This window comes from Crocuta crocuta, unplaced genomic scaffold (assembly GCF_008692635.1).
Source record: "Crocuta crocuta isolate KB4526 unplaced genomic scaffold, BGI_CrCroc_1.0 scaffold916, whole genome shotgun sequence".
In the NCBI taxonomy this organism is placed as follows: domain Eukaryota; kingdom Metazoa; phylum Chordata; class Mammalia; order Carnivora; family Hyaenidae; genus Crocuta; species Crocuta crocuta.
The window spans coordinates 163,589-175,801 of record NW_027527427.1 but is presented as its reverse complement, the minus strand read 5'-3'; positions in this window follow the sequence as shown (position 1 = coordinate 175,801).

The following is a 12,213-nucleotide window of genomic DNA, read 5'->3' as shown; positions in this document are numbered from 1 at the left end:
AGCTCTCAATGTCTCCCTTCATGTTCCTGGATCATTTTATCTCTCTCTTTCTCAGCTTCCTCTTTTTCTATAATTGTATCTTCTAAACCACTCATTCTCCTTTCTGCCTCTTCTATGTGTGCATTGGACGCCTCCATGTTATTATGCATCTCATTTATAGCAGTTTTTAATTCATCACAACTATTCTTAAGCTCCATAGTCTTTGTAGCAATAGTTTCCCTGATGTCTTCCATGCCTTTTTCAAGCCAAGCTATTAATTTTATAAAGATTGTTCTAAATTCTTGCTCAGTTATGTTTCTTATATCTGTTATGAGCAGTTGTTTAGCTGTCATTTCTTCCTGGAATTTTTTTAGAGGAGTGTTCTTCCGTTTCATCATTTTGGCTAGCTTTCTGTCTCTTGTTAGTTTTAAGCGCTTTTTTTGCACTCTCCACCTGCGAGCACTGCTGTATTAAAGAAAGCTCTTTGACTATCTAGGGCTTGTCCTTTCAGGAAGTGTTCTTTGAATAGTGTCTCTTGTTCTTTATTGGTGTTTGATTATTTTATCTCCCTACTCATAGTTGTATTTCTGCCTCTCCACCATGTGTACTTTTGCTTTTTTTTTGAGGTATCCCTGGAAAAGAAAACTGACAGACAAAGACACAGGGAACAAAGGCACACTAACGCACAGTCAAATTCAACAAAGACGCAAACTAAGAAGGAAAAAGAAAAAAAGGCATAAAAAGAGAAAAACCAATAATAAAAATAAAAATAAGGAAAGAAAAAAGAAAAAAGAAGAAAAGAAAAGAGAAAAGAAAAAAGAAAGTCAAAGAGCAATCTAAAAGCTAAAAACCTGAATTCCCAGCTACAAATAAAGAGCTGGTGTATGCAGTTCTGTTGGACGTGCATATACAAGGAGAGAAATGACAGGGCGGGGAGGAAGTGAAATAGGAAGAGCAATGACCAATCAGAGAGATTAAGGGGCTTAATTCAGAGAAAGAAAGTGGAGAATATGGTAAGAGGCGAGGAAAAAGAAATGAAGATAATGCTACTCAGAGAAACTATATAGTCTGATTACATCGGAGAAGGAGAGAGATAGAAAGGTAGTGGTGGAGGTGTAGAATTTACATCTAGAGAATGGATTAAATGTGACTGTTTATGCAAACCAGTGACCAGAGTGCCCAGTCCAGTAGAGTGGAGGGAAACAAATGAGACAAGGGAAAATATATCTGAATAGAAAAATTGATCTAGAATGTATTCCGGTAGTGTAGCCATGCTGGTCTTGTCTTAGGTTCCAGCATAAAAAAGCAGGTTTCTAGCAGGGATGGGTGTGGTTTGGTGTAGGCGGGTCTTAGCCTCCACTGTGTCCCACAGGCTGCTCCCTGAGGTCCCACTTTGATGGTTGTGGGGAGAATAATAGTGGCACCCCAGTCCCCTCTTGAGTCAGGCATTGCAACTCACTCTTTTGGGTCTAATCTTCCTGTGTTGCGGGCATACGAGGCGGGCCATCCTCTATGTCCCAAGCCACGTCTCATTTCCAGATCTTAGTCTGCACACCCCATTGATACCGCCTGAAATATAAACCCAGAGGCCGAGTCCCTCTGAGCAGTTTCAAGCTGGCCACCTCCCCACCGGGAATTGAACAGAGCCAGAAGAGCAGCAGAGTGGTCAGGTGTGTTGCTTCCCCTCCAGGTCCAGTTGGCGAGCAGAGGAGCAGTTTCTCCAAGTGTCGCCTGGGACCAGTGCTTTCCCCTCAAGGTCAGCTGCACAGCTGGAAACCAGATCCCTCTGTGTCCTGAGCTGAGGTTTCTCTCTTCTCCAGGGACAGGGACAGTTCCTTGAGCAGTTTCAGCCGCTCTTTCTTTTCCCCTCAACTCACCAGAGCTCCCCACAAAGGGGGCTTCCTCCCCTCTTCTCCTTCCATGTCTCTGGTCCCAGCCCATTTTTATCTTCCCCAGTTCGCACCTGTAGTATAAGGTTTTCTCAGCAGACTCTGCTTCCTTTTCCTCCCAAACTCTTGGGTTCTGTAAAGGTTCCTATGGCTTCAGGCCTTCTCAGTCTGAGATGGGGGCAAGTGAAATGTAAGGAGCTCCCTACTTCTCCACCTCCTCCAGAGCTATTATATATTCATCTTTACCAGTGATGAGACTTGTATTTCATGTTTCCTCATTAGTAATTTGTGATCTTTCTTTTCACCATAAAGAAGTCCTTTAACATTACTTGTAAGGCTGGTACAGTGGTGATGAATATTTTAGATTTTGCTTGTGTGGAAAACTTTTTTGTTTTTCAAGTCTAAATGATGACTTTGGGTATTATTGGTGGAAGGTTTGTTTGTTTGTTTTCCCAGCACTTTGAAAATCTAGTGCCACTTTCTTCTGGCCTCCAAAGTTTATCTTGAAAGATCTTAACAGGAACAGCTTTGCACATTATTGTTTTTCTCTTGCTGTTTCTCAAATTCTCTCTATGTCTTTAACTTTTGACATTTTAATTATAAAGTTTCTTGGAGTGTGTCTGTTTGAATTCCATCTATTTGGAACTCTCTGGGACTCTTAGAATTACATGCTTGTTTCTCTCCAAAGTAAAGAAATTTTTCAGTCATTATTTCTTCAAATAATTTTTCTACTTCTTTCTTTTCTCCTGGGACCCACATAATGCCATATTTAGCTCTCTTGATGTTGCCCCATAGGTCCTTTAAACTGTCTTTTTTTAAATTTTTTAATGTTTTATTTATTTCTAGGAAAGACAGAGAGAGAGAGAGAGAGACAGCGTGAGCAGGGGAAGGTCAGAGAGAGAGGGAGTCACAGACTCTGAAACAGTCTCCAGGCTCTGAGCTGGCAGTCAGCACAGAGCCCGATGTGGGGCTCGAACCCACGAACCACGAGATCATTACCTAAGTGAAAGTCGGAAGCTTAACCGACTAAGCCACCCAGGCACCCCAAAAACTCTTAATTTTTATATATTTTTATTTTTCCTGCTCAGATTGAATGAATTCCACTGTCCTGTCTTTGTGTTCACTGATCTTTCATTCTGTTTCATTTATTCTACTGTTGACACTTTCTAGTGTAATTTCTAGTCCAGTTGTATTCTTCAGGTCTGTAACTTCTGTTTAGTACCATTTTATATTTTTTATCTCTTTATTGAATTTTTCACTGTTTTCATCCATTCTTCATTCAAGGTTGGTGAGCATTTTTATGACTTACTTTGAAGTCTTCATCAGGTAAATTACTTATTTCTATTTCATTAAGGTTTTTTCTAAGGTTTTGTGATGTTTTTATATTTGGAACATATTCCTCTTATAATGTATTTTAGTTGGCTGGTTGCTATGCATTAGATGAAAAAGACACCTCTCCCTGTCTTGAAGGAGTGCCTTGAATAGCAGATAAACTTTATTGTTCAACCTTGCTCTAGCCTTGGCTGTCTCTTGAGCTTGTGATTGTCGAAGCAGCCAATTTTATTTTTAATAACTCCCTATACTGGAGAGTATGCCAAGAGATGCCAACATTGGAATGTTTAGGATCTTAGTCCGAAGTCAAGCCTTTAGGAAGCATATTTTAAAGAATCCAAATATATATATTGCTGTGGAAACACAAAGTTGAGCCTCCCTGGCTCCCAAAACCAGACTATCTGCAGATATTCCTTATTGGGAATCACAAAAGCACACTTGTACTCTAGACAAGTGTAAAAGTTTATTTCTGGGAGATACCAGTGGGCTTTACTGAGGCAGATAAATAACACAAAGATGTCATCCAAATGGCCAACATCCCTGTAGTACCCCTCCACAGGACTTTGCTTCTGCGAGAGCCAGAGAGTGATATGAAACTGAGTTATCACTCTAAGGAACAAAGCACAACAGAAAATCCTGCCAAGATATAGTTTAGAAGCAGGAGTTTAAAAAAATTACCTACAGTATACATGAAGATATATTTACTAGTCTCAGACTATGTGCCGACAAGGCAGAAATCTTTAGGGGACTTCTCCAAGAACAAATGAACTTATAGGTGTCATTTCTCTCCCCCATCCCTGGCTTAGATAGCAAGATATCTGGAGGAACCAGTATGCACACCCTCCACCCTACTTGTTAACACAGAGTTGCCCATCCCCACAATGTCCCATGGATCTGCCTTACTCAAGTCACCCCTAATTTTGAGATGGGCACAGACATAAAAAACAAAGAAGCACAGAGAACTCCCAATACATTCAACAAAAGCCAACAATCAACAAGATATATTATAGTCAAATTCACAAAATACACAGAGAAGGAATGAATTATGAATGCAGCAATGGGGGAAAAGGTTCTTAACCTATACAGATCAGGTTAGCAGTAGACCTATCCACAGGAACTTGGCAGAACAGAAAGGAGAGTGGCAGGGTATATTCAATGTGATGAAATGGAAAAATAAGCAACCAAGGATTCTTTATCCACCAAAGCTGTCATGCAAAATAGAAAGAAGGATAAAGAGTTTTCCAGACAAATAAAAACTAAAGGAGTTTATGACCACTGAAACAGCCCTGCAAGAAATTTTAAGGGGGACTCTTTGAGTGGAGTAAAGACAAAACACAAAAGACCAAAAGCAACAAACTCTAGAAAGGACCAGAGAGCATCACCAGAAACACTTACTCTACATGCAATACGATGACCCTAAATTCGTATCTTTCAGTACTGACTCTAAATGAAAATGGACTAAATGCTCCAATCAAACGACATAGGGTATCAAAATGTACAAGAAAACAAGACCCATATATATGCAGCTTACAAGAGAATCATTTTACATCTAAAGACACCTTCAGATTGAATGGAATGGAAAGGAGAACCATTTATCATGCTAATGGTCATCAAAAGAAAGCTGGAGTAACCATACTTATATCAGACAAACTAGATTTTAAAATAAAGACTGTAACAAGAGATGAGGTGGTCTATCCATCATTAAGAAATAAAAATGTAAATAATTATCCCCCCAAATTATAGCATCCAAATTTATAAATCAATTCATCAAAAACTAAAGGAACTCCTTAATAATAATACCATAATAATAGGGGAATTCAACCCCCCTCTGACAGCAATGGACAGACCATGTAAGCATAAAATTAACAAGGAAACAGTGACATTGAATGACACACTGGACCAGATGGACTTTACATATATATTGAGAACATTCATCCTAAAGCAGAATACACATACTTCTTGAGTGCACATAAAACATTCTCCAGAATAGATCACATACTGGGTGGCAAATCAGCTCTCATCAAATACAAAAAGATTGAGATCATACCTTCCTTATTCTCAGACCAGAACACTATGAAACTTGAAGTCAATCACAAGAAAAAATTTGTAAATACCACGAATACTTGGAGATGAAATAATATCCTTCTAAAGAATGAATGGGTTAACCAAGAAATTAAAGAGGAAAACAAAAAGTACATAAGAAGCCACTGAAAATGAAAACACAACAGTCCAAAACCTCTGGGATTCAACAATGCTGTCATAAGAGGGAAGTATATAGCAATTCAGGCTTTCCTAAAGAAGGAAAAGGGTTCTCCAATAAACAACCTAACATTACACTTAAGAGAGCTGGAAAAAGAACAGCATATAAAGCCTAAAAGCAGTAGAAAAAAAGGGAAACTGTAAATATCACAACAGAAATAAACAAAATAGAAATAAATAAAAACAGAACAGATAATTGAAACCTTGAGCTGGTTCTTTGAAAAAATTAACAAAATTGATAATCCACTAGCCATACTGATCAAAAAGGAAATGACCCAAATAAATAAAATTACAGATGAAAGAGGGGACATCACAACCAGTACTGAAGATATACAAACAATATATTGTAAAGGAATATTATGAGCAATTACATGCCAACAAATTGGTAAATCTAGAAGAAATGGACAAATTCCTGGAAACACATAAGCAACCAAAACTGAAACAGGAATAGAAAATCTGAACAGATCCATCCAGTAAAGAACTTCCATCAGTAATCAAAAATCTCTCAACAAACGAGAGTTCAGTGCCAGATGGCCTTCCAGGGGAATTCTACTAAACATTTAAAGAACAGTTAGCACATATTATTTTGAAGCTGCCCCAAAAATATAAAATGTAAGAAAAATTTCCAAATGAATGCTCTGAGGTAATTGATTATCTGGTAATTGATTACCTTGATTTCACAACCACACAAAGAACCCACTAAAAGGAGGTCTACAGACCAGTTTCCTGATGAACGTGGATAGAAAATTCTCAACCAGATATTAGCAAATTGGATCTAATAATACATTAAAAGAATTATTCACCATGATCAAGTGTGATTTATTCCTGGAATGCAAGGCTGGTTCCATACCTACAAATCAATCATTATGATACATCACATTAATAAACGATAAGAACGATGTTACTCTCTCAATAGATTCAGCGAAAGCATTTGACAAAATACAGCATCTTTCTTGAAAAACAACAATAAGAACACAACTTAAGAAAGTAGGGATAGAAAGAGCATACCTCAAGGTCATAAAAGCTATATATGAAAGACCCACAGCTAATATCATCCTCAATGGGGAAAAGCTGAGAGCTTTTCTCCATAAGTGAGTAACATGACAGGGATGCCCTACTAACCACATAGTGTTGGAAGTCCTAGTCTCAGCAATCAGATAACACAAAGAAATAAAAGGCACTCAAATTAGCAAGGAGGAAATCAAACTTTCACTCTTGGCAGATGACATGATAATCTCCGTGGAGAACCCAAACACTCCACCAAAAAAAAACAAACCAACAAAAGCAAACAAAAACAAAAACAAAACTGCTAGAACTGATCCATGAATTCAACAAAGTCACAGGATATAAAATCAATAAACAAAAATCTGTTGCATTTCTATATACCAATAATGAAGCAGCAGGAAAAGAAATCAAGGAATTGAGCCCATTTACAATTGCACCAAAAACCATAAAATACCTAGGAATAAACCTAACCAAAGAGGTGAAAGAGCTATACACTGATAAATATACGAAGCTTATGAAAGAAGTTGAAGAAGACACACACCAAAAAGTGGAAAAACATTCCATACTCATGGATTGCAAGAACAAATATTGTTAAAATGTCAATACTATGGAAAACAATCTACATATTCAATGCAACCCCTTTCAAAATAACACTTGAATTCTTCACCGAGCTAGGACAAACAATACTAAAATTTGTATGGAACCAGAAAATAGCCAAAATAATGTTGAAAAATAAAACCAAAGCTGGAAGCATCACAATTCTGGACTTCAAGCAGTATTTCAAAGCTGTAATCATCAAGACATTATGGTACTGATACAAAAACAAACACATTGATTAATGGAATATAATAGAGAGCACAAAAATATACTCAAAAACATATAACCAAAGCAGGAAAGAATATACAATAGAAAAAATACAATCTCATCAGCAAATGGTTTTGCGAAAACTGTACAGCAACCTGCAGAAGAATGAACCTGTACCACTCTCTTACACTATACACAAAAATAAACTCAAAACGGATGAAAGACCTAAACGTAAGGCAGGAAGCCATCAAAATCCTGGAGGAGAATATAGGCAACAAATTCTTTGACCTCTGCCACAGCAACTTGTTACTTGAAATGTCTCTGGATGCAAGGAAACAAAAGCGAAAATGAACTATTGGGAGCCTCATCAAGAAAAAAGCTTCTGCACAGTGATTGAAATAATCATCAAAACTAAAATGTAGCCTTACTTCTCCGCCATCTTGCTGGTGGGGGAAAGGGAGAGAGGCAAACCATGAGAGACTCTTGAATGCTGACAAAAACTAAGGACTGATGGATGTGGGGGAGAGGGGGGGGGGGCATGGAGGAGGGCACTTGTGGGGATGAGCACTGAGTGTTATGTGGAAACTAATTTGACAATAAACTATTTGTAAAAAAGAAAAAACTAAAATGTAGCCAATGCAATGGGAGAAAATCTTTGAAAATGACATAGCAGATAAAAGGTTAATATCCAGAGGGGGAGGCAAGATGACAGAGAAGTAGGGAGCTCCGCACATTTCACTTTCCCTGTCTCTCAAACAGAGAAGGCCTGAAGATATAAAAACCATTACAGAACCCCGGAGTTTTGGAGGAAAAGGAGACAGAGTCCGCTGAGAAAAGCTGATAGTGTGAGTGCGTACTGGAGAAGATAAAATCAGACCCGAACCGGAGACATGGTTGGGGGGGGGTGAATCCCCCTGTGCAGGGAGCCTCAGTGAGTCTAGGGGAGAAAAGAGTGGTCGAAACTGCTCAAGACGCTGGCCCGTCGCTGGAGAAGAGAAAAACCTCCCCTCAGGACACAGAGGGATCCGGTTTCCTGCTGTCCAGCTGACCCTTGATGGGACGCACTCGTCCTAGGCGACCCCGGGAGAAACTGCTCCCCGCTCACCAGCTTGACCAGGAGGAGACGGGAGCAGCAACTTCTGGCTCAATCCCCAGGGGGAAGGAGAGAGGCTTGGTACTGCTCTGAGGGGCTCGCCTGAGAGTTTATATTTTGGGCAATTTCAATGGGGCACGCAGATTGAGATCTAGAAACGAGGCCTAGCTTGGGATATAGAGCACAGCCCACTTTAGCTATGCCCCCGACACAGGGAGATCAAAACCAAAAGAGTGAGTTGCAATGCTTGGCTCAAGAAGGGAATGGGNATCCATTCTCTAGATGTAAATTCTACACCTCCACTTCTACCTTTTCATCTCTTTCTCTCTGGAGTAATCAGATTATATAGTTTCTCTGAGTAGCATCATCGTCATTTCTTTCGCTTACTCTCCAACCATATTCCACTCTTTCTCTCTTTGAAAAAAAAAACTTACTCCTTCTGCCTACTCATTTCATTTCCAATTTTGCCTCATCCCTGCCCTGTCATTTCTCTCTTTCCCTATGTTCTTCCACCAGGACTGCAAACACCTGGCTATTTATTTGCAGCTCAAAAATCTGGTTATATGCTTTAGAATGTCCTTTGTCTATTGGGTTTCTTCTTTTTCTTTTTTCTTTTCTTATTTTATTTTCATTTTTATGTATTTTTATTTCTTATTATTCGCCTTCCCTCCTTCCTCTTTTCCTTTTTCNAATAGTTGTGATGACTTCAAAAATGCTATAAATGAGATGCAAAATAAAATGGAGGCGTCCAATAGACGGATTGAAGAAACAGAAAGGAGAAAGGAGAATAAGTGATTTAGAAGACACAATTATAGAAAAAAAGGCAACTGAGAAAAAGAGAGATAAACTGATCCAGGAACACAAAAGGAGAATTCTAGAGCTCAGCGATACAAACAAACGGAATTAGATCCATATCATAGGAATTACAGAAGAGGAAGAGAGAAAGAAAGGCGCCGAAGGAGTCCTGGAACAAATTATAGCAGAGTACTTCCCTAATCTGGCGAAAGAAACACGCGTTGAAATCCAACAGGCACAGAGAACTCCCCTCAGACATAACTTGAATCAATCTTACACACGACATATCATAGTGAACCTGGAAAAGTATAAGAACAAAGAGAATTCTGAAAGCAGCTAGGGAGAAAAGGGCCCTAACATACAAAGGGAAACCTATCAGAGTGGTGACAGACCTATCTAATGAAACTTGGCAGGTCAGAAAGGAATGGCAGGAAATCTTCAATGTGATGAACAGAAAAAATATTCAGCCAAGAAACCTCTATCCAGCAAGCCTGTCATTCAGAATAAAAGGAGAGATAAAAGTCTCTCCAAATAAAAAAACTTTGAAAGTATTCGTCACCACTAAACCAGCCCTACAAAATTCCTGAGGGGGACACTTTAAGAGAAATGTTGCAAGGAACACAAGATAACCAGAGACATCACCAAAAGCATAAATCCCACAATGGACACAATGAATCTAAACCCATATTTTTCAATAATAACACTGAATGTAAACAGAATAAATGCCCCAATCAAAAGACATAGCGTATCAGACTGGATAAAAAAACAAAATCCATCTATTTTCTTTCTACAAGAAGCTCATTTTAGACTGGAGGACACCTTAAGATTGAAAGTAAGGGGATGAAGAAATATCTATCATACTACAGGAAGTCAAAAGAAAGCTGGAGTAGCTATACTTATATCAGACAAACTGGAATTTAAAGTTAAGGCAGTAATGAGAGATGAAGGAAGGGATTATATAATAATGACAGGGTCTAGCCATCAGGAAGAGCTAACAATTATAAATGTCTCCGATCCGAATATGAGAGCACCAAATTACATAAAACAATTAATCACAAACAGAAGCACTCTTATCTATACGAACATGCTAATAGCAGAGGGTTTTAATACTCCACTTACAGCAATGGACAGATCAACTAGAGAGAAAATCAATAAAGACACAATGGACTTAAATGACACATTGGACCAGATGGATTTGACAGATATATTCAAAACTCTACATTCTGAGGCTATGGAATTCACTTTATTCTCAAGTGCGCATGGCAGATTCTCCAAGATAGATCACATACTGGGGCATAAAGCGGCCCTCAATAAAGATAAAAGAATTGAGATCATACCATGCACGCTTTCAGAACAGAATGCTCTGAAACTCGAAATTAGTTAAAGGAAGAAGTCTGCAAAACCTCCAAAAACATTGAGGTTAAAGAACACCCTACTAAAGAATGAATGGGACAATCAGGCAATTGGAGAAGAAATTTAAAAATATATGGAAACAAATGAAAATGAAAATGCAACAATCCAAACTCTATGGGATGTGGCGACGGCAGTCCATAGAGGAAAGTACATTGCTCTCCAGGCCTATTTCAAGAAATTAGAAAAAGCGCAAGTCCAAAATCTAACAGCGCACCTAATGCAACTAGAGGGATAGCAACAAGGGCACCTCAAACCCAGTAGAGGAAGAGGAATAATAAAAATTAGGGCAGAAATAAAACAGTATAGAAACCAAAGAAACAGTTGAACAGATCAATGAAACCAAGAGTTGGTTTTTTGAAAAAATAAACAAAATTGAAAAACGTCTAGAGGCTTCATAAAAAGAAAAGAGAGAGCACTCAAATAGACAAAATCATGACTGAAAATGGACTTATTACAACCAACCCCTCAGAAATACAAGCAATTATCAGGGAATACTATGAAAAATTATATGCTAGCAAATTGGACAACTTAGAAGAAATGGACAAATTCCTAAACACACACTCACTACCATAATTCACACGGGAAGAGATAGAAAATCTGAACAGACCCATAACTAGTGAGGAAATCGAATCAGTTATCAAAAATCTCCCAACAAATAAGAGTCCTGGGTAAGATGGCTTCCCTGGGGAATCCTACCAGACATTTAACATAACATTAATACCCATTCTTCTCAAACTATTCCAAAAAGTAGATATCGAAGGAAACTTCCAGACTCCTTTTATGAAGCGAGTATCACTCTGATTCCCAAGCCAGACAGAGACTCAGCAAAAAAGAACTACCGGCCAATATCCTTGATGAATACGGATGCAAAAATCCTCAACAAGATCCTTGCAAATCGAATCCAGCAGCACATGAAAAGAATCATCCACCAAGATCAAGTGGGATTCATTCCTGGGTTACAGAGCTGACTCAATATTCACAAATCAATCAATGTGATACATCACAACAACAAAGGAAAGATAAAAACCATATGATTCTGTCGATAGATGCAAAAAAACATTTGACAAAATCCAGCATCTCTTCTTAATAAAGACTCTAGAGAAAGTTGGGATAGAAGGAACCTACTTAAACATCATAAAAGCCATCTATAAGAAGTTCTCAGCTGACATCATCCTCAACGGGAAAAACAGAGATTTCCTACTGAGATCAGGAACACAACAGGGATGTCCACTCTCATCACTGTTGTTTAACATAGTGCTGGAAGTCCTAACATCAGCCGTCAGAAAACAAAAGGAAATAAAAGCATCAGAATCGGAAAGAAAAAGTCAAACTTTCACTTTTCACAGATGACATGATACTCTACATAGAAAACCCGACAAACTCCACTAGAAGCCCAATAGAACTGATCCATGAATTCAGCAAAGTTGCAAGATACAAAATCAACGTACAGAAATCGGTTGTATTTTTATACACCAACAATGAAGCAACAGAAACAGAAATCAAGAAACTGATTCCATTCACAATTGCACAAAATTCCATATAATACATAGGAATAAACCTAACCAAAGATATAAGAGATCTGTATGATGAAAACTATAGAAAACTGATGAAGGAAATTGAAGAAGACACAAAGAAATGGAAAAA